Here is a 22,540-nt window from a genome sequence, read left to right as displayed (position 1 = left end):
CCCCTGGCTGGCAGGGGGGGGTGTGGATGAAGGCTTGCTGCCTGCCAGAGTGAAACCTGAATATTCATAGTGCTTTATCCACCTTGCCCAAGCTGGGGGAGGGCAGGCATTCTTTGTATATTGTCATCATCTCTATCTGCAGGCTATGGGGACAGGAATGAGGTGCCTGGGTCACTGAGAAGGATAACTTTGGCCTGGAGGCCTTGACGGCTCTTCTGTTCTCAGCCACCAAGAGATGAGCAGGGGCAATGCTAGGCTCTGAGAGTACAGGCAGGTTTTCTTTTTTCTAACTGGAAGTACTGTAAATACTCCAAGCTGAAGGTGGGACCAAATGAGGGGCCACAGGCTGAGCATGGTGGAGGAGGGAAGGCTAGGGAATCTGTGGCCACAGCCTCAGCTAACCCATGCCTACTTCAGAGTCTCATGAGCCCCACACTGTCTCCATCCCACCCTGGGATCTGTTCACCCACCAAAGGCTGGGATAAGGCCAGAGCTAACCACTGAGCAAGTCCAACGACTTTCCCTGGGGACACAAGGGCTTAGATTTTTCCATCAAATAAGTTTGAACCAAGGAGGGGGACAGGGATGGGGACAGCAGGCAAACGAACACGCTGTAGGTGATGGACATGCCTTCCAGCACTTTGGGCGAAGATCCCGAAAGTGTAAGTTCTGACCTGTCCAGAAGCCGGTCTCACAGGGACAGGGCCTGCTTGCTAAAGCTGACCAAGCCACACAGCAGGAATCAAAGCCACAGTCCCAACCCAGTGCATCTTTCAGGAGCTTCCATGCTGTTTGCTGATAAATCAATGAAAATATATTTAGGCAGTAGATTGCAACATTCACACTTATGATAAAATGCCATACTTCAAAGAAATTTACGAGACTGTGTCCTTCTAGACCTCTAGGATATAAATCAATAGTCTGGGGCACTTGGGTGGGAAAGTTTGGAAAACCTCTGCTAAGGCAATTTTGCCATTAATGGGCTATGTAACCACAGGCATGCCTAGTCACATGGCTCTCACAGCCTTGGGCCTCCTGCCCCCCTCTCCACTATAGACCTCATGCTACCCAGAGCTCTTCTGACTGACCCTAGTAGTGGCCAGGACTCCACAGGCCACCATCCCATCTCCCCAGGAATGACTTCCCCACCACTCTGAAAAATCACAAACCATTTAGTGTTAATGTGTTAGTGGGTGATATTAGGTTAATGTGTCACCTCTATCCTTAACACATTTTCATTGAGAAAGGCCATCTGGAGCTACCCTGCCTTAGTCTAGAGAGTGGCTCCGGGGCAACAGTGGGGCAGACCAGTAGGTAGGTAAGCCAGGTGGGTATTTCTCAGTGGTTCTGCCTCCCCTCACACCATTAACCATGGGGCGATCTGGCCTGCACCACCTACTCCCCCTGCCTGTAGGCCGTTAGGAAGCTGTATGGAGTGGCTGTGAAAGCCTTGGAAAAGCTAACAACTAGGCCCGGTGCAGGAGAAAGTGCATTGACTGGGTGTGAGGAAGATGAAGTTCCAGTCGTGGCCATGCCTCTGCCTAGCTCCTCCCTCAGCCTTTGCGCCGGCGCCAGCTCCTACCCCAGGGCACGCATTCAGATCTATGGCTGTGGCCATACCAGCTGTACTCGGCAGAGCTTTCCAGTCCAAACTCATCTGCTTGGTCTCCAAAGGTCCTTCACAGTCTGACCCCACCCTACCTACTCAGCCTTGTTTCCCATGATTTCCCAACTCAAGCCTGGGCTTGAAGCCCAGTGGTCTCCTCATGGTCCCCTGAGGGAACATTCCAGCCTCATTCACGGAGTTTCTCAGGCCAGCCATGCCCTTGCTGCTATGTTTTGGTTCATCAAATAATGCCCATCCAGCAAGGTCCCAACCAAGGTCCCCAGACCCCTTGAACTGGTTATACCCTGACAAGTAGAGTGCACACCTATGGAGCCCCCTTTTCCTAAATGCTGGTAGCCCAAATTCGACCATAAGATCTCTTAATGCCACACAGGCTTGACCTGCTCTTTAATTTCATGTGTGTATCTTGCTTCCCCAACAGGCAGTCAAATCCGTGGGACCAAGGCACCTCATTCCTGTCTCCATAGGCTGCAGATAGAGATGATGAAAATATACAAAGAATGCATGCCCTCCCAGGTGCTGACAGATCTTTAAGGCTACAGTCTAAGGGTGGGGATAGGGATGGAGTTGGGGGACAAAGGTCCCCAGCCTCAAACACTACTTGACCATTCTTGCTCCCTGTCTCTGTTTGGGGAAACATATACCAGCTAGAGTCATTTATTCCAAGCTGCATCAAGAAGGTGGTTGATGATCAATCAGGTCATCTCTCTTTGTACAAAACCACAGTGTTTCCACCCTGGGAGTATTAGGTGCTGATCTGATCACTGGACTCTCTGGAAAGGTATCATGATTCTGGATCAGATCTAAGACCTAAAATGATTCAGAAGAACAGGGTGTGTGGGGTGCCTGGGTGGCTCAGTTGGTTAGGAGTCTGACTCTTGATTTAGGCTAGGGTCATGATCTCAGGGTCTTGTGATCAAGCCCCGTGATTGGCTCCACGCTCAGCGGGGAGTCCTGCTTGGGATTCTAAATTCCTCTCCCTCTCCCACACCCCCGCCCCCGGCTTGCATGCTCACTCACTCACTCTCGGGGGAAATAAATAAATAAATAAATCTTTAAAGAAAAAAGAATGGGGTGTGATGGTAATTATATGAAGAAAAGCTCTTTGTTTTTTTAAAAGATTTTATTTATTTATTTGAGAGAGAGAGGGAGAGCACCAGTGGGGGGAGAGGCAGAGAGACAAGCAGACTCCCTGCCGAGCACAGAGCCCGGCGTGGGGCGTGATCCCAATACCCCAAGATCATGACCCGAGCTGAAGTCAGATGCTTAACCGAATGAGCCACCCAGACGCCCCGAAGACAAACTTTTTAAAAAAGAGGTATTATGTTGTTTAGACAGAAAAGGTTGGAAAGGGATATGACTGGCATCTATAAAATGATGTACAGAGCAGATAATCATGGACCCAGTCACCAAACATGGTTCATAAATGAAGGGCAAATAATAAATAGTCTTACTTTGCAAATACATAAGTTTGTAAACTTATGGAACTCTTCAGCTGAAGAATATCAATGAAAAGATAATGCATCTGCTAAAGTAACAGTTATATCAGGGTCACCCATGATTATAAAATATCACAAAAGCACAGCCAAACATATCTGTTATAGCAATTACTGTAAATAGGATAAATTCAAGTATTAAAAGAAAATGATACTGACAATCTTATTCTAAAATTCATATGAAATTGCAAAAGAATTAAAATAGGCAAAAAACAACTTTGAAAAAGAACAAAGTTGGAGGGCTAGCACCACCTGTTTTCAAAAATGATTATAAAGTTACAGTAATCAAAAAGTTGGCATTGGTGGAAAGATAAACAGATCAATCAGCAGAACAGAATATAGAGGGGCGCCTGGGTGGCTCAGTCCCTTAAATGTCTGCCTTCAGCTCAGGTCATGATCCCAGGGTCCTGAGATAGAGCCCTACCTTGGGCTCTCCTGCTTCTCCCTCGCCTCTCCCTTTGTCCCTCCCCCCACACTCATGCACGTGTGCGCGCCCGCGCGCGCTCTCTCTCTCTCTCTCTCTCTTTCAAATAAATAAATAAATAAATAAAATCTTAAAAAAAGAGAGAGAGAGAACAGGGGTGCCTGGGTAGCTCAGTTGGTTAAACGTCTGCCTTCTGCTCAGGTCATGATCCCAGGGTCCTGGGATCAAGCCCCACATCGGCCTTCCTGCTCAGCAGGGAGCTTGCTTCTCCCTCTCCTTCTGCTCATGTGCTCTCTCTCGTTCACTCTCCCTCTCAAATAAATAAATAAAATCTTAAAAAAAAAAACAGAATACGGAGTCCAGAAATAAGCCCACATATATAAGGACAACTGCAGGAGCCTGACAATAGCTTTTCCATCCAACGGTACTAGAATAATTGGATATCCATACGTAAAAAGAAAAAAATGAATGTGAATTCACACCTCTCGCTATGTAGAAAAATTAACTCAAAACGGATCAAAGACCAAAATGTAAAGTCTAAAACTATAAAACTTATAAAAGAAAACATTAAGACAAGATATTTGTGAACTTGGGCTAGGTTCTTCACCTAGCCCAAAAGTATGATCCCTAACAGTATGGATCTTTTACCATACCAAAAGTATGATCCATAAAAGTAAAAAGTATGATCCACAAAAGTAAAAATTGATTCGTTGGGCTTCATTGATATTAAAATCTTCTGCTCCTCAAAAGACACTATGAAGAGAATGAAAAGGCAAGTCACAGACTCAGAGAAAACCTTTACAAAGCACGTATCATCTGATAAAGGTCTTGTATCCAGAATATATAAAGAACTCTCAAAACTCAACAAGAAAAACAAACAATTTAAAAATAGGCAAAATATTTAAACAGATACCTCACCAAAGAAGATATATTGGTGACAAGTAAGTACATCATTAGGGAAGGACAAATTAAAACCACAATGAGATACCACTGCACACTAATTACAAGGGCTAAAATTAGAAAGACTCACCAAGTATTGGTGAGGACGCGGAGTAACTGGAACTCACACACTACTGGCGGGAATGTAAAATAGTACAACCACTTTGGAAAAACAGTTTGACAGTTTCTTAAAAAGTTGAACCTACAACTATTGTATGATTCAGCTATTCCACTCCTAGGTATTTAACCAAGAGAAAAGGACATATATAGCTATGGAAAGATTTGTACACAGATGTTCATAGCAGCTTTGTTTGTAATAGCCAAACATGGGGGGGGGGGAAGCCACCAAATGTCCATCAACTGATGAATAAATAATGTGTGGTATCTCCATACAACGGAATGCTACCTAGCAATAAAAAGGAATGAAATATGGATGCATATAACAACATGGACGGATCTTAAATATGTCGAATGAAAGAAGCCATACAAAAAGAGAGTACATGGTATATGATTCCATTATATAAAACTCTAGAAAATGCAAACTATTACAATGAGTAGTAAATAAGCCCTAGAGCTCTAATAAACAGAATAGTAAATATAGCTAACAATATTGTATTATAATCATAAAACTTGCTAGAGTCTCTTAATCCCGCACAGTCTTGAATTGCTCTTTAATCACTAGAAAGAAAGGATAATTAGGTACCATGATAGAGGTGCTAATTATCATTACAATGGTAACCATATTACAATATGCAAATAGCCCACTATGGGGCTAAGTGCATGTGTATTACTACAGCTCTAGAATTGGGTTCAGATCCTTCAGAGCAGGAGGCTGGGCCTGCTGTGGTGGTTTTTGTTTTGTTTTGTTTTGTTTTGTTTTTGATCAGTGTGGCACCAAGAACGTGGTCAGCTAATGTAATGAGATAAGTGTTTTCTGTGCATGGATTCTCACAGAATCAGCAAAGCTGAACTAGCTTCTTTTATCCTCTGGGGGTATTATGGGAAAAAGACAAATTATCTCCTAAATCTATGTCTAAGTACCTCCTTGCTATCAGGTCATCAGGAATTTGGGGAGGTTAAGACTAATTACCCACTCTCCCATCCCCCAAGGCCTAGCAGTTCTAACCTGAGGGGAGGAGACCAAGGGACTGAGTGAAGTGGCTCAGGGGTGGTCCATGGGTGGTCCAGTTTTTCCTGGGCAAACACAAGCCATCTGACAGCGGATGGAACCTCCAAAGTACTTTCAGGGAGGCCTCGAATGGGGATGGTGCACCGCCCCCCGGGAACTCATCTGGGCAAACGCAGTGCCCCAGCTCCAACCCAACGCCTCTGGGCATTGGCCCAGAATGGACGCATCATCTAATTCTAGTAAAAGGACAGAGAAAGTGGGGAGTGGCTCGTCAGTTGGCTCCTAGAATTCTACACTCAGCAGGGTAATAACAACAGACCAATGGTTGCTAAATTCTTGCCAGGGGTGCAACATGAGGCCTTCTCTCAAAGGAACCAACTTCTTATTCCTGCAGCAAATGATACTCAAGATGAGAGTGGCGAAAAGATAAAGATGGCAATGTTAATAAAAACATTAAGGACTTGAGTTTTGCTCTTCACTGCACCACTGCCTGCCACTCGGAAAGACTATTCCACACACACTTCTTCTTCCGGGTCCCCTCCTTCTCCTGTGTGGGGGCAGACTTAACAAAGCGTTAGCAGGAAGATAAGGAAAATCTCCCTCTCCGTTTCAGGGATGGGTATGGCAGGCCCTGCCAATGCTGCCAGAGAAGCAGTTGATCCCTGGAGTTGGCAAAGCCAAGGGTGTGTGAAGGGAAGTGACAGCAAGAATAGTCACGGGCATCACAACAGCTAGCACCCGTGGGGCGGTAACTGTGCGCCAGGCACCATGCGGAGTGCCCTACGTGCAGTCTCTCATTTAATCCTCCTTGCGACCCTGTGAGGTGGGCACTGGAACCCAGCGCGGTTAAGGGACTAGCCCATACTCACACAGTCAGTAAGCGGTAGGTCTGGAGTGAGAACACATCTCTGGAAGGATACTAGGTTAGACTGGAAGAGGAAAGGAAGCTTCAGGAAGGGCAGATGGACTGAGAAGCAGGGAGTACCAGCAGTGGGACAATAAAATGGTCCATCAGGAAGGTGGGAATCTAAGGCCAAGCTTGCTCAACCTGGGCAAGCTGCTTAACCTCTTTCTTCTTCTTGGTTTAAGAAATGTTCCAGCACTTTCCCTTGCAGAACCTCCTGCATGAAACACCTTTCCCTGAGCCTCCTTCTCCTCCTATAGAATGTTGGGGTCTCTGCCAAAAAACTCACCTTAGGACATGACTCCCCAGCCAAGAAGCCAGGGCACTCTGGTGTGTCCCTGTGGTGTTGCAACGTGCTGGGGGGGGGGGCAGGGAAAGAGGGCAGTGAGAGAGGAAAAATGATGTGGGGGAGGGGAGGATATGTGTGTGTCTGGGTGTTTTTCTCCAGTTAAACTCAATAAGAGCCCAGTTCCCCTCCACACTCAGCCATGGGAGACACAGAAGCAGCAGAACAAATACATGGCTAGTCCTTGCCCTTGCCCTTGCCTGGGTGGTCTGGACAGTGGGACTCTCTAGACTCTTGGGTTCCCACTGAAGAAATGAAAATCTCTGTTCTCCACCTGAACCTGCCGGCTTTCAGAGGAATCCCAGACCTCTGGGGAAAGGTGGGATCCAACCGCCCATGCCCGCTGTGAACACCACTGGTGCTTTGGTTTTCCTTCCCTTTGGTGCCCTCTACCTCTCTTCCCCTCTCTCCACCCGCCTCCCCCAGGGCGCGCGTGTGTGTGTGTGTGTGTGTGTGTGTGTGTGTGTGTGTTGGTGGGGGTGGGGAGCTCAAAATGAAATCCCCTCAGCTTGGGTGGCAGGGAAGCCTGCCTATCCTTTGTGTCTTATCAATACACGCTGGGCTCCCTCAGCTCCTGGTCCAGGCCGGCCACTTTCTATCTCCTGGAGTGGAGATTGGGGGGTTTGCTCTGAGCCACCCACACTGGCTGACCTGGTCTTTTATGTGACATGCATTTGCCAAACAATTATCCAGGCTTCGAAGGTCAGTCTGTGGCCAGGGAAGACAGAGAAAGGCGTCTTTTCTCCCTTTTGGGCCCAGCCAAATCTCCCCCGCGCCGCCCCACCCCCCCTCCCTTCAAGGTCTAGCTCGAGCCTCGGCCCTCACAAAGCCTTCCCTCCCTCCTCCAGCTGCCGACCTCAGAGCCCTGGCTGCCTCTGGCCCCTGCTCCAAGGAGCACAATTAGCACCTGACCAGCCACTGACCTGGCTGCCTGTCCTCGCCTCTGATTGTTTCAGTGTCTTAGTCATCTTTCCCCCACCACCTCCTTCACTCGTCTCCTCCACAGTGCCTAGCACAGGTTGGGCACACAGTAGGTGTTAATAAATGGCTGTTGAATTGAAACTCAGCAGCCCCTGTGAGGTCAGAACCCTCAACGAGCACCCCGACTAGCAGTTCCTTGGCAACCAGCACTGGGGCCCAAGCTAGAGGGCATTACTGGCGAGGCCACGATTACCAGCCATGCGAGGCTCAGCGGCCAGAGATTTGCAGGCAGGTTGGTGTTGATGAGAAAAGCCCCTGACCTCTAGGAAAGTGCCCATGGGATTCTGGGTACCTCGGATGAGTTTCCTTTCTCCCCTGCAGAACTAGTTTTCAGTCTGAGAACCACAAAGGGAATAAATTGGCAGTGAAGCCAGAAACCTCTTTGCAGCTTAGAAATCCTGGAGAGATAACCAAGCCAAGGCTGGGGTCAGGCCCAAGCTTGAGAAGAGAAGGCTGCCCTAAGCCCTTCCCAGCTCAGCAGGGAACCTCCGGGAGGTGGTGGGGGTGTGCCAGAGGGCCAGAGGGGTGTTTGGGGGGTGGCGCTAAGTAATGCTGTCCTGCCCTGGGACCCAACGAATCATGCCATTTGCAGCCCACGAAGGAAGCAGGTCTCCCTTTCCCCGTCATTCATCCAATTCCCAAAGCAGTTCAGAAGGTGCATCCAGACCAGAAACCCGCTGGGGTCCCCAGGCAAGGAGAAGCCTCCAAGTCTGGGATGCCTGGCTCCCCACAAAGCTCAAGTATTCCAGCCTGGCTTAGAATTATGGTTATTTATATAGATGACCTAGACGCTCTCCCTGGCTCCCTCCCACACCCTGCACCCCAACTCTGGCCTACAAAAGAAGCTACACACAATCCTGGAAGGCATGTGGCATCTTCTTCACCTCCATATTTTCTCACTGCCACTTCACTGATGACTGCTACGGGGACTGGCTCTTGGCAAACGTTTGTTGAGTGGAATGAGTTTTAGGCACTGTATTAGATTAATACCATAATGTTGGTTCATGCTCACTATGTGCCATATACTATTCTAATAAACAGCTTATGTTTATTGATGTATTTGATCTTTGGAGCAACCTTATGAGGTAGGGCTCATTTGACAAATGGGGAAACTGAGGCATACAATTGCCTGGGATCACATAGCTAGTAAATAACAAAGCTGGGTTTTAGACCCAGACAGTCTGGCTCTAGGGATGGAAGGTAAAATGAGAAAGGTGGGGGTGGGGGTGGGGGGCAGCAAGGCCCAAGGCCAAGCTTAGGAGCAGGGATTTCCCTGGGAAAGCAATCCCCTCAGCCTGCGCCTGGCTGGGCCTCTTGAGAGACAAAAGCCCTGAATTTTGCAGGCCAGGGGCATTTTGGATAGTCTATTAATCAGGCCTATGAATGACAGACCACAACACCCTCATTTTTAGATCCCAACATAGGACAGAGAAGACAGAAGCCACTGTACCACCACTTTGCACCAGTCAGGGGGAGAGCGGGTTTCAGGCCCCCAGCTTGTCCAGGGGTGGGCGCCAGTTCCTGAGTAACCACCGAGCAAACAGTGCAGCAGTGGGAGGAATGCCAGACATAGTTGCAAACAAGCCACTCCTTCGGCTCACAGCTAGAGGCTGGGTGAGGGTGGCAACGTGGAGCCTGCTCAACAGCCCCCCCCCAAACATCCCAGGCTTTGAACACAACCCAGCCCCAGAAACAACCACATGCAAGGCAGCCTCTTCCCCACAAGGGCCAGGATAACAAGTCCTCCAAGATAGTTAAGTCTTTGACTTAACTCAAGATAGCTCCCCCGCTAGGCTGTTTCTGCTCTGGGTCCACTGAATCAATGGTTGAAGAAAGTGCCTTCTAACCGGTAAAACCCTGTGTAACTAACTGCGAAGAGGGATTTGCATTCTTACCCGGCATACGTGTTTCCTAGGCATATTTAGTGCCAAAGTGTCTGATCTCCCCCCAAGGGGAGAGCTAGATCTGTTCCCTTCACCCCTCTCCAACCTGGCACTCCGGCCAGGGGTCAGCTTGCAGGGGGTGAGTCCCCAATGGGCGTGCCCACCAGCTGTTGGGGCCAAGCAGCGGTGGCTCAGGCCCTGGGGTGGTGACCTCACTTCCGCTCCTACCTCCCCACCTCCCTAGCACTCCTCCCATCTGAGGCCCCACCAGGCCAAAATCGAGAAGTCCAAGGTTAACTGTTCCTCCCCACTTTAAGAGCTAATTAAAATGATTAGCCACAATGAACTGTCAAACATTAACCAGAAGAAGCTGCAGGACCAGACAGGCCTCTATCTCGGGCATAGGGATGAGGGGCAGGAATCAAACTGCCATCAAATCCCACAGCGGGGGTGGGGGGGGCAGCCAGGGAGAACCTGGCTGAGCCGAGGTACCAAGGGGTCAGGAGGTGACTCTGGTCAGGAAGGCCATGTCCCTACACACAGTCCTGAGGAGAGGGCAGCAGAGTTAGGGTGCGGTGGAGGGACGAGAAATTCGTAAAGCGGACACCGCCTCAGCAGTTCCCCAAAGCAAGGCGCTGCCGGCAGGGCACCCCGCGCTGTGCGGCCGCTCAGTCGCCTCGCCGGCAGCAGAGGAAGGAACCGAGAGGCGGGAGAAACCGGGAGAGCGGGAACGCGGGAGCGGGAAGGCTGGCGTCTTGCTCACACGGAAACTCTGGCCCCTGCCAAGAGGTCTCGATTTTGGCGATCCAATTATCCAAGTCATAGGGGTGTGTGTGTGTGTGTGTGTGTGTGTGCGCGCGCGCGCGCGTGCGTGCTTTACACTAGTGAGTGTGCGCTTTACACTAAGGCTCCTGGCCCCAGAGGCGCTAGGGGCCGCCCGATCAATCTGGCTGCCCCGCCACCGCACGGTCTGACCTCCCGCCCTCGAGCACCGCGCTTTTGGGGGCCTTCTGCCACGATCGGCCCTGTCACGGAACCCCCACGGCCCGGGGCGCGGGAAAACTGGCCTCCCACCCTGGCTTGGGAATTCGATTCCGTTTCTAACCCCACCTCAGAAGCCCGGGTTCCCCAACACACACGCGGTGGGGCGAGGCAAGGGCGGGACTCAACACGCCGCGGCTCTCCCACCATTCCCTGGGCCCCCAACCCCGACACGCCGGGGCCCCAGCGTCCCCGATCCCGCCCTCAGGCAAACTTTTCGAGGTCCCCGAAGGCTCGAAGAACCGGCGCCATCGACGTACCTGAGGCCGAGTGGGCTCGGTCGCCGGGCTGGGGTCAGTCGCTGCGGTCCCCTCCCCGCTCCGGGGGCCCAGGCGAGGGTCCCCAGCTGCGTCCCGCCCCCCCCCCCCCCCAGCCCGCCTTCTCCCCTCAGAAGCCGGGCCGGGCCAGTGGCGCCGGGATCTCGGCGCCGGCGAAAGGAGAAGTGGAAGTTGAGCGTGGCGCCCGGTCGGTCCCCGCGGCCGCCGGGGCCACCGTCCCCCTCCCTCCTTCCCTCCCTCTTTCCTCCCTGCCCGCCTGCCCCCGCGGCCCCGCGTCCGTGACTCACCTCGGCGCCGGGGCAGGCTGGTCCGGGCGGGCGAGGCGCAGGGCTCTCCCACACGTCGCGCCGCCAATGGCAAGTTGGAGGGCGAGATGCAAATACCAGGTGAGACGGCGGCGCCCCTGATAAAACGACTCCGGGGGGCGGGGTGGAGTGCGGGGGGGACCTGGGTGGCCGCCGGGGAGGGCCACGCCGAGGGAGGGGGCGGCGGGGGCGCCCGGGGAGGGGGCGCGAGCCGGCGGAGACCTGCACTGAGACACCCGAGCGAAAGGGGAAATTGCACTAGAGACACACACGTCCCCTCAGGCGGCGGCTGGGGCGGGCGCGAAGGAGGCAGGGCGGGAGGGAGGGAAGAGCCGGAGGGAGGGACCGACGGGAGGGACCGCGGGGCGGGCGGGCGGGGTGGGTGAGGGATCGAGGGAGGGACGAGGCGTCTTGGTGGAAACAGCGCCCCTCCACCCCCGGCCCGCCGCGGTCGCCAGCACGGCAGGGGGAGCCGTGCCAGGGGCCCGCGCGGCCTCTCCTTCCCCTCACGGCTCGCTCGCCCCCGGGGACCGCGAGAGCAGGGCCCCTGCAGAGCCCACGTCGCGCACCCCTTTCTTGGCCCTCGCCCCTCAGTCTGCTAGCACGCGGCGGGCCGGGGCTCTCGGCTCCCTGTGGGGGCCCTTCCCGGCGGGAAGCCCCCACACAATGCCTCGGAGAAAAATCTATTCCCCGGGGACCCTGGATGGCTATGTCCACCCCCCTCGGCCTGCACACGCCACTGGCTTGACGCCTTTGGCCCACACCCTTGCACTCCAGATTATTGAGCGCCTGCTGTGTGCGGACCTGATGGGAGGACGAGGGCGGGCGGAGCGGTTGGTGAGGCCAGGAGATGCCCAGAGGATACAATTCAGGAGCTAGATTCCAAACACTGCGGAATCCTGGGCCAAATGCCTCATCGTGTGCTTGGGGGTGACTGGAGAGTTTGGGGGACTTCTTAGGGAAGTCGAGCCTAGGGCTTCTGGTGGGGGAGACCAGGCAGACATGAATTAGGGGAAGGGCTGGGGTGGGGGGGAGCGGGACTGCCACAGCAGGTGCAGAGGCAGCCAGAGTTGGGGTGCTGGGAAAAAGCTCATGCCCCCCTTCTCTCCAAAGCCAAGCTGCCCTGTTTGGGGCATCCATATGAACCCCAGTCTCCCATTCTATCTCCCCCTTACCCTCTCTGACCTGCCCCGGCATCCATACAAGCCCCCACACGCCACCGGGTCCCATAGCTAGGAGGATCTATGAGGGAGATGGCTGGAAATAGTCACTTCTTATGGTTCTACATGGTCTAGAGGAAGGGCCCATCCAAGCCTCAGCCCTGGCAGCTCCTTGGCAGAAAGCAGGAAAGCTGAAGGGGCCCCAGAGGAGGAAGGCCCTCTGAAGGGCAGGGGTGGCCAAAGGGCCTGAAGTTCAGGAACCTGCTCAACCACCAGCATCTGCCTGCTTCCCCAGCCTTGGGAGAGGATGGTCCCTGGCACAAGACTGGGGGACAGGAATGGTGGTGGATGATGGCAGTGAAGGCAGCTGCAGATTATAGGTTTCTGGGGGAAAACCTAGGGGCTGGACTGGGGCACTGGCCCTTAAGATCTCTTGCCTACCTACAGCCAAGTCCCTGAAATAAGCCCCAAGAGAAGATTTCCATTTTTTTTTCTTTTCTAAGTGGCCATGCTTTCCCCAGGGGATTCCTGATCCTGGAGCCACACTGTTCTCTGCTGGTCTCTTGTCTGTGAGGCTCCCCTGTCGAAATCGAAATCGTGGTAGGTCCCAGCCATCCCTAAGCTCCCTTTACCTTGACCTTGAGACTCACTAATAGATACAAACACACATACTTTTCCATCTTGCTAAGAGTTCAATGGTCCCTAACATCAGACAGACCTGGTTTCCTATTCCAGCTGCACCATTTACCAGCTGTGTGTCTTTGGGCAAGTCACTTAAACTCTCTGAGCTTCACCTACATTATTTTTATTTTTTTATTTTTTTAAAGGAAGTTGAGGATTTTTTTAAAATTTTTATTTATTTATTTATTTGAGAGAGAGAGAATGAGAGAGAGAGCACATGAGAAGGGGAAGGGTCAGAGGGAGAAGCAGACTCCCCGCTGAGCAGGGAGCCCGATGCGGGACTCCATCCTGAGACTCCAGGATCATGACCTGAGCCGAAAGCAGTCGCTTAACCAACTGAGCCACCCAGGCGCCCACTTACATTATTTTTAAATTGGGAATAATAAGAACCTACATTGAATGGCTATGGTGATTGGGCGCCTAGGTGGCTCAGTCAGTTAAGCATGCGAGTCTTGATTTTGGTTCAGGTCCTGATCTCAGAGTCGTGAGATCAAGCCCTGCATCCGCACTGCTCCTCGTTGAGCATGGAGCCTGCTTAAGATTCTCTCTCTGCCCCTCCCCTGCTATCCCTCTCAAAACAAAACAAACAAAAAAGAAAGAAAAAAAGAAAAGAAAGGCAGTGGTGACAACTGAATGAGTTGACCTATGTCTATGGCAGTGGCGCCTAGTGCCTAGTAAGCCCTCAATCAGTTTTAGCTACCTTCAGCAGCATCTTCATCCTCATTTCAACTTTTCTCATCCCCAGTTCTCAGGAGAAAGTCTGATAAGGCCAGGCCAGAAGGTGCTGAGGACTAATGGTGGGTTCCTCCTAAGAGTGTTTGTGGTTTAAACCAGAGCTGAAGCTTCAAGGCACGGAAAAGCCAGAGGAGAGGTCTTCCTCTTGGGAAGGGCAGGGGAGAGGGCACTGCCCTGACCAGCTAACAGCTAACCGGCGACTGGCCCGATTACCTGCCAATGACCTGGAGCCCACTTGTGGGAATCCCATAAGTTCCCACCTTCCCCAGCCACTCGGAACTAACCACAGTCCCAGGATCTGGGAATTGCGGCCAAAGCAAGCCCCACCCCCCCTTGATAAAAATCTTGTGCTGACCTCCCCTTGGGGAGCCCCATATGGGCCACAGGAGTGACTTGCCCGGCTCCATGGCTCCAAGTCAGCCAGGCTGCCCTTCCGGATGACCTTGCTGCTCCCCAGCCTGCCAGCCCTTCCCCACCTGGCTCCCCGCTCTTCCAGTTGCCTGTTGGGTGAGCCCCAGCCAGGTGGGGCTGGCCGACTGAGATCACTGCCCCTGACGACAGCCACGCTGTCTCTGCCAATGGCTCAGTCCCTGACTTGGCAGGAATTCCCCTTCTCGAGTTGCCCATGGATGCCCAGGCTGCGCTGCACCATCCAGTGTGCACTCTCAGCCTCTCTCCTTCCAACCTGTCCTCCCCCACCCCCACTCCCCAACTCCAATTCAGTCCTCTCAAGCCTCAGAACCTGGGTCCTTCCCATATTCCGTGCAGGGCCGGCTCACTCGCCACCCCTGTGTTCAACCTGCTTTTCCACCTTGGCAGATTTCTCAGCCTGTCTTTGTCCCCTCTTTCAAGCAGTGCCTACATTCGTCTGCAAATCACCCCAGGTTCTTCAGAGACAAGGTGGCTGGTTGCTTCCCCCCCCCTTAATCCCTTGGCCTCAACAAATTCTATTTGAACCTGTGGCTAAAACAAAATACTGCAGTGCCACAGTTTCTGTGGCCATGGCCCTTACTTTCCACCACAGACACAAGCTAGAAAAGTCACCCATTAATCAGACTTTCAGAATGAAAAGCATATTCAAAAGCCAGGAGAGAAGTTATAGTTTAAAAGAAATCCTCCCACTTGTAAAGCTGAGAAGCCCCCTAATAATCCTTTCTGTGCAAACAGCAACTGTTCCTCTGTTGATACGTTCTATAACTCCGGATTTGCCTCTATTGGGCTTACACGACAAGGCCCTAGAAAGCTCCAAATGGCAGACAGAAATCTCTATGTCCCAGGTTGTGACTGAGCATCATAAAAAGTGTTTCTTCTAAAAAGATTATTGGGTAGCTGGGAGCCTGAGTGGCTCAGGCAGTTAAGCATCTGCCTTTGGCTCAGGCCATGATCCCAGGTTACTGGGATGGAGTCCCACATCGGGCTCCTTGCTCAGCGGGAAGTCTGTTTCTCCCTCTGCTGCTCCCCCTGCTTGGGCTCACTCTCTCTGACAAATAAAATCTTTTAAAAAAAGATTGTTGGGTAGCTGCAAAAGATAAGAATTCCTTTTTTTTTAAGATTTTATTTATTTATTTGACAGAGAGATAGAGAGAGAACACAAGTAGGAAGAGTGGCAGGCAGAGGGAGAGGGAGAAGCAGGCTCTCCGCCGAGCAGGGAGCCACACGTGGGGCTCGATCCCAGGACCCCAGGATCATGACCTGAGCCGAAGGCAGCCGTTTAACCAACTGAGCCACCCAGGTGTCCCAAGATAAGAATTCCTTGAGATAGGTTATACCCAAGTGGTTCCTTCCCCAGATGGCCGTCTCTTGCCCAGGTCCATCTTGGGGGCTGACGGGGGGTGGGAGCGAGTGTGCCCAGGCCAAAGCACAGGCATGCAGATGGGAGGTGTAGTTGGGAGCGACTTCCTAGGTCATGACTTTCATCTGGCCCGCCACCTTCTTTGGCTGAGGCTCTTGGAAAGTCACTTGGCCCCCCACCCCACGCTGCTCTCATTAAAATGGAGAGTTATACATTTCCCCTGCAGGCCTTGGCTGGGACAGGCTCCAACACCAAAGATCCCCTACAAAACTTCAGAGGACCACCAGGTTTCACTTCTCGAAGGGCTGGACAGCAGTTCAGGGGTCTGCCTGGAGTGAGATGACAACGTGACCTAGCAGGTGCTGCAGGCCTTGAGTCAGTGCTCCCTATGTCCATCCTGGCTTTGGTGGCTGCTGAGAGGTGCTGTCCCCACCGCATGCACTGCTCGGAGTGGGCCTAGTGTTTGGGAAATAGATTCAGTGCCCTTCAGGTCAGCCCCCTTGGGTTGGTGGGAGATTTTTGAGGTGGGGGGAGGAGGAGGGACCCAATCATTTTTGATTCATTTGCCAAAAATAAGGAAGAAGTGGCTTCGAGCAGAGTTCAGCAAATGAGGGCAAGTCCCCTGAAGTCTAATCCTACTGGCCTCTAGCCCCTATCTTGGAGCCAGGGATCAGCTTGGAAAAGTCCCTGGGATCAGGGCCAAGGGCAGGCACTTACCCTGGGGCACCTATCAGAGGCAGCCGGGCATCCAGAGTTTTGGGGCACTGTCCAGGGGAGCCAGAGTTAACTCCTTAGCCTCTGCCATCTGCTAGGCCAATACCCATCTTGTGTGGCTGGCAGCCTCCCTGTGCTCCATAGCCCTTGTAGAGATCCCAAATGGCCCTCCAAAGGCGCCTCCCTTCATGGCCTGTAAGAAAAAACGAGTGAGCCTAAGGGGACCTTGGCCCAAGGGGCTGCTGCCAGGGGGCAGAGACTGAGATGGAGGCGCAGAGGGATGTCAACATGTAAAGGCTTTCCTGGAGGAGAGCACCAAGTGATTTCTGTGGCCCCTTGTGTGTGCTGAGGAGCAGGGAACAGGCAGCTATCAAGCTGGATGTTCCCTTCTCAGATGGAAGAGGAGGCTCAGGGGAATGGATGAGGCACCAGTCACATCGCATGGGGCGCTACCTATTATATACGTAGTGAATGGCGCCCCCTGGAGTTGTGCTCAGAGGTAGCAGTTCGGACAGACCCAGGAGAAGTGGGGATGGGATGCTTGGATGGAAGGAGAGATCAGGAAGGGCTCAGACTGGGACACCAGAGTGGTGTCTGGGGATCCTCGGGTCTGGGGATGAAGTAGAGGAGTAGGGAGAGGCTGTGAGGGGGTCCTGGAGAGCCCGGATTTCACCCACTTCGCATCCTGCCAAGGGGCGCTTCTGGGCTGAGGTTTGTATCAGGTAGAGGATTCTGCTCTTTGGGGATTGCCCCATTCCACAAGGAGGCGAGGACAAGCCAGAGACGACGTGCACCAGACAGAGACCCAATAGGAATGCAGCCTCCCCACCCTGCCATCGCAATGGGGGTCGAGGGTTTTGTTGTTGTTGTTTCATCCAGAAAAATACAACATTTAATGTCTATAAAGGTGCAGTATGAGTCATTTCACGGAATGTCTAGGCCCCTTCGTTGGCAGCAAACAAACTTTCCAGCCCTCTTTTGAGGAAGTCATCCAACTCGACTGCTGCTGCTGGTTTGTGTGTGAGAGTGTGTGTGTGTGGGGGGGTCCGTGTGTGGGATGGGTCTCTGTCGGGCCTTGCCTGCCTATGTGTGTGTCTGCGTGGGTCTCTCAGATGTGAGTGAGGGTGCACCCATGGCGGGGAGGGGGGTTGTGTGTGTGTGTGCGCGCGCGCATGCACATGCACACATGCATGTGTGTGAGCTTGACTCTTGGATGTGAGTGGCAAGTCCCCTCATGCGTGTTTGTGGAGGGCGTGCGCATGTGTGTGTTTGCAAGGCAGCATGGTATGTGAGCCTGTGCGTCTGAGGGTGTCTACGTGTACATTTTTTTCCTCATCACTGCCAAATTATCTTCCCATCTCTCCCCTCCGAAGTGAAGGACTGGCCGAGGGAAGCTAGCGATCCAAAAGGGGGGCAGCTGGGGAGGGGAGAGGGGCTGGAGGAAAACCAAAGCAATTCCACTCGTCGGTGGAAAGTGTCAGCCAAGGATGAAACTGAAACCGAGGCACCAGCACTCTGGGATCGTCCCGGGGCTTCGGTTCCTCCCACTCCCCCACCCCCTCCAGCGGACTGTGGAGATTAGTCAGCCTGAAATTCCCATCCCCACAGCCTCCACTCGGGGTTGAGGCTGTGAGGCCGGCTAGAAATTGGCCTGTGGTTAGCACGTGACCCCATTAGCGCCCATTATCACATTAACACAAATTAGTATATCAGATCCTCTCGCAGTCACCTAGTGGGGCACAGGGCCAGGCTGGAGGGAGAGGCCACAGCTCAGGCCCTGCTCCCCAGAGGAGAAGGCAGCACGAGGGCATCAGGGGAGTGGGCAGGCTGAAGACCGCCGCTGGTCAGGCTAGGGACCGAAAGAGGGGATGGAGACATCAAGTTTGACAATATGATCCTTTTCCTAGGTCGTGCTCTGGGAGGAGACACCTTGGGGAGGGGGTTAGTCAAAAGGAGGGGGTTTCCAGGAATAGCTGGGCACCGCCCTGTAGGAAGGAGGCCCGGGCTCTGAGGTCTGGGCGGGAGACAGACGGTATTTCTCCTGGCACACAGTGAAACACAGTGAAACGTTTAGGCTCCTTTGGGTTTTTTTTTTTTTTTTTTTTTTGCCCCTTTCCTCTTCTTTATGGAAAATCCTAAGGATAACTTTCTCAGATGGCTTTGGACATCCTGAAAGCAGGGGAGCTGGGCTGACTGACAGAGGAGAAGAGGCACCCAGAATACTAGCACAGAGCATAGCTTTGATGTCTTGGCACAGAAATGGGAGGAGACACACTCTACCCATGTATTTCTGTGTGAAGTTGTTATCATGGGAATAGCCACTGGAGCCTCCGGAAAGGATGAGGCTGGAGCCCCCAATAACTCTTTTTTTTTTTTTTTCAGCTTAAAGGTGTCTGGCCACAGGTTATTTTTGTGCCTTGATACTCTCAATATGTTAACTAAAGAGCCACCACATAACCATGAACCAACATGGGAAGGTCAGCAGCATCATGACTTCTAGAGCTCAGGGCCTGCAAGGAGGTAGAAGACAAAGCTCTATCTACTGAGAACAAGGTTGCAAGTTTGAGCCCCAAATGGGCCTCTTAGCTTTTTTGCTTCTAAAGCTGCCAAAGACTGGATTGAGACGCGCGGAAACTACATCCTACATCCAGCCCAAAGCTGAACCCCTGCTCCTCACCTAGGCTGAGCCCTGGTTCCAGACTGCACCCCTGCGCCAGCCCCAGTCTATCCCTGTGCAGGAGATGCATTCTGGGTCTTAGGGGAGCCAGGCTAAAAAGTGGCTGTTCAGGGAAACCCACCCCCAACGCCCGAGACGCGACTCAAAGTTTCCATTCTACTGCCCGCGGGTCAAGAGCGCCATCCCCGGAGAGGAAAGACGGCCCCTAAACCACAATCCCTTTGCTGAAGGTGAGCCGCCCCAAGCTCTGCGGGGCCCGGGAGGTGGCCCAAGGGACTATTAAGAAGCACGCAGGAGCCAGCCCCACGCCGCGGCGCTAGCGCAGCAGGTCGGATCTCCGGACTCTCCCGCCTCTTGGGCTGGAGCGCGGGGCCCGAGGGGCAGTGGAGGTTCTGGCGGCCCCTCCCGCCTTTCCCTCGCCTCCCCCCCACCCCGCCCCGTCCTGGGCTCGCGCGCCTTCCAAGCCCGGGATCCCCGCTGGGGCTGAGCTCCACCCCCGACCCCCAGCAGTGCGCCCAGGGCGCCTCTGCAGCGCCACCTGCAGGCTGAACGCGCGCTGCGCGGCGTTTCGGGCCGAGGCGGGAACTGGCGACCAAGAGGGTGGAGGAGGAGGAGAGGAGAGGTCGGCGCCTCTGCCCGGAGCTTTCCTGGCCCGCGCGCGGCCTCCCCTCGCCACCCCAGCCCCGAGCGACCTGGCCAGCCCTGAGCTCTGTCCCGCGCCCTGGCCGGGGGCTCCGACCTTCCACTCCTGCTGCTGCTGCACTCTGAGCGGCCTCCTGCCCCGGGCGCCTCTTCTCGGGAAGCAATGAAGTCACACTGAGCCCGCTCCGCTGACTCATGAGAATCCTCCCCCCCTCCCCGGCACACCCCTTGAAACTTCCCCCTCAGTCCCTTCTTCCCTGCTCCCGCCCCCCCGTTCCTCCCGTCCCGACAGGCGAGCAGGGGCGGCTCCGGGAGGACTCCCGGGGAGGACTCGGTGGGGCAGCTGGGAGAGAAGTGGCGGGCGAGAGTCCCCACCGAGACCTCCGCGCTTCTGTCCCAGCCCGGCCACTGCGCGCTCTTCTGGGGCGCACAGGGAATGCCCTGGGGGAGCTGCATGGTTGCAACCTCTGGCAAAACTCCCACCAAGGTATTCCTTTGTGATTATGCACCTCACACAGTGCGGGCCTGCTGAGAGGGGGGCGGCCCGGGACCTCCTTCCCTCCTCTGGGCCTGGAGTTCACTTGGTAGCTGAGGTCTCTTTGGAACCTCCTGTTGGAATGAATGGACCCATAAGGGCTTGGCGCCACCAAAGGGACAAGTGTAGAGTGCTCTGAGCCTTGAGCTGCCCTCCACCCCTGCATTAAGTCAAGCTGATCACCTGAAAGGTCATTGTGGCCCTTCCTCCTAGGACTTGGTACTGGCCCCGTCCAGGTTGAGGTAGGAGCGACTTTGAGGCCAAGGATTCCCTGTTTGCAGCACTCCCCTCCTCCCCCCACCCCCACTGTGCCACTAGTTGGAGGACTCCCACTGGAGTGGACCAGAATCCCTCAACAGTTGCTTGGGGTATTAGTCTCAACAAGGTGGCTGAGGGCCTTGGGGCCTGGTCAGGGTAGGCTTCAAGCTGGAGGGGCTCTGCTGGCCTCCCTGAAACACCTAAAGCTCCCCTTTCCCTCTGGAGGGGCAGTGATCCTTAAGCATTCTTTTTTTTTTTTTTAAAGATTTTATTTATTTATTTGAGAGAGAGAGAGAGAGAACGAGAGAGAGAGCACATGAGAGGGGGGAGGGTCAAGGGAGAAGCAGACTCCCTGTCGAGCAGGGAGCCTGATGCGGGACTCGATCCCGGGACTCCAGGATCATGACCTGAGCCGAAGGCAGTCGCTTAACCAACTGAGCCACCCAGGCGCCCATCCTTAAGCATTCTTGTCCACCCAGCAAATCATGGTACTGGATTTTCTTTCCTTCCCTGTGTACAGTTTCCAGCCATCTCTACGGTAAGAGCTGGGTGGTAAAGCTTGCAAGCTTCCTGGCTCTCTTGTCACCACTTCGGGGCAGGGTTCTGCCAAGGCCATAACCAGTGTGAAAATTGGCCATGGACCAAGAGCGAAGTGGGTGTACAGGCTGGTCTAGGGGCTCAGACCTTATGTGGCACGAGGGGCGGTGTTGTGAGCTCTTCTGTCAGCATCAAGTTGATGGCTGCCCTGGGTTATGGTGGCTACCCAGCCACCAGCTCTGCAGGGTGTGTTTTTTGGGGGGATTGGAAACCATTAAATGGTTGGGTAGGGGTGTATGTGCTAGGATCATGGCTAAGACCAGTCCTGCCACAAAGCTTTTCTGGGGAAATTCTGGGCTTGAAGTCAACATTTTTTAGGGGCTGAAGGATGCCACCTTTCCTGGATCCCAGTTTTCAGGCTGTCAACCTCTCCATGGAGAGCAAATAAGGCGAGGTGCAATTTCTAGGATTGTAGGGGTTCTGGTTGTAACTTGCCGGGTCAAAGAAGAATCACAAGCCATAAGCTAAAAAACAAAACCCAAAAAACCAAACCTGTAAATCTAGTTGAGCCCAAGGGACAGCAGAGGCTATGTGGGGAGACACTTGCCAAGAGCTTTGAGTCCCATTAGCGTCTGCTCTAGACCTTAGAGATGAAAGGCAACTGAGCCCATGGCAAGGTGAGTGCAGTCCCGTGCAAGCACCTGAGAGACTTTTCCCTACACAGGAGGTTAGAACTGAGGGTGGAGGGATAATCTAGTCTGTTCCCCTCAGTTTACAGATGAAGCTACGGAGACCTAGATAAGTAGCTGCCCTGGGCCATCCAGGCTCAAACAGCAGGGCTGAGACTCACATCCAGGAGTGCTCTTTCCACTGCGCTCCACTGTTGGGAGAAAAAAAAAATGGGCAGAGAGCACTTACTGGAACCTGAGGAAGACACACAGGGAGGAGCAAAACAAGCGGGGGAGACTGCAGAGATTCTGAGAGGAAGGACGGAAAATGAAGGGGCCGAGAAAAAGTGACGAGAAGGAGGTGTATTCTCTTTGGGCAAGAAGAACATCAGCTCCATCTTCTGTAATAAGCATCTTACACATGTTCACGTTCACTTAAGCATAGTAAACATATTCATGTTTTGTTCGTAGAGATGGACAGAGAGGATACAACCATAGGATGGAGTGCTTTGGTCAGTGAAAGAAAAGCCTCGACTAGAGAGAAGCAGAACATAAAGCACTGTGAGGAATCGCGAGGGTCCGATCTGAACTCACACAGCACACTCCCAGCGCTGGTGTTGCGCTGATGGTCCCCACTGCCCTGCCTCTGGCCGCCACTAGGTTATACGGCCATGAGGGCAGGGACTATACATTACTCATCCTCTTATCTCCAGGGCCTACTGTACCGTGGCACGCAGGAACTGTGCGGCGCATGTTTGCTAGCTGACCAATAACTCCATTTGTGATTC

The 22,540-nt window shown here is 53.4% G+C and overlaps 1 protein-coding gene across 4 annotated transcripts in view; it reads right to left on the bottom strand.

Annotated features, from left to right (window-relative positions):
- The window catches only part of ELF4 (E74 like ETS transcription factor 4), a 39,475-nt gene extending 27,863 nt beyond the window's left edge, over positions 1-11,612 (bottom strand). For 2 of the 4 annotated variants that reach the window (XM_025852463.2, XM_025852469.2), the window contains exon 1: positions 11,336-11,611. The gene's annotated coding sequence lies outside the window, so the exon portion shown is untranslated. Of the gene's footprint in view, positions 1-11,030; positions 11,120-11,335 lie in introns of those variants that run through there. The other 2 variants (XM_025852467.2, XM_025852464.2) reach the window with 2 other exon arrangements.
- Between the last annotated feature and the right edge of the window lie 10,928 nt (positions 11,613-22,540).

Source organism: Callorhinus ursinus, unplaced genomic scaffold (assembly GCF_003265705.2).
Source record: "Callorhinus ursinus isolate GAN/ISIS: 27379988/994484 unplaced genomic scaffold, GSC_fseal_2.0 scaffold33, whole genome shotgun sequence".
Lineage (NCBI taxonomy): Eukaryota > Metazoa > Chordata > Mammalia > Carnivora > Otariidae > Callorhinus > Callorhinus ursinus.
This window is presented reverse-complemented; position numbering and strand designations above follow the sequence as displayed.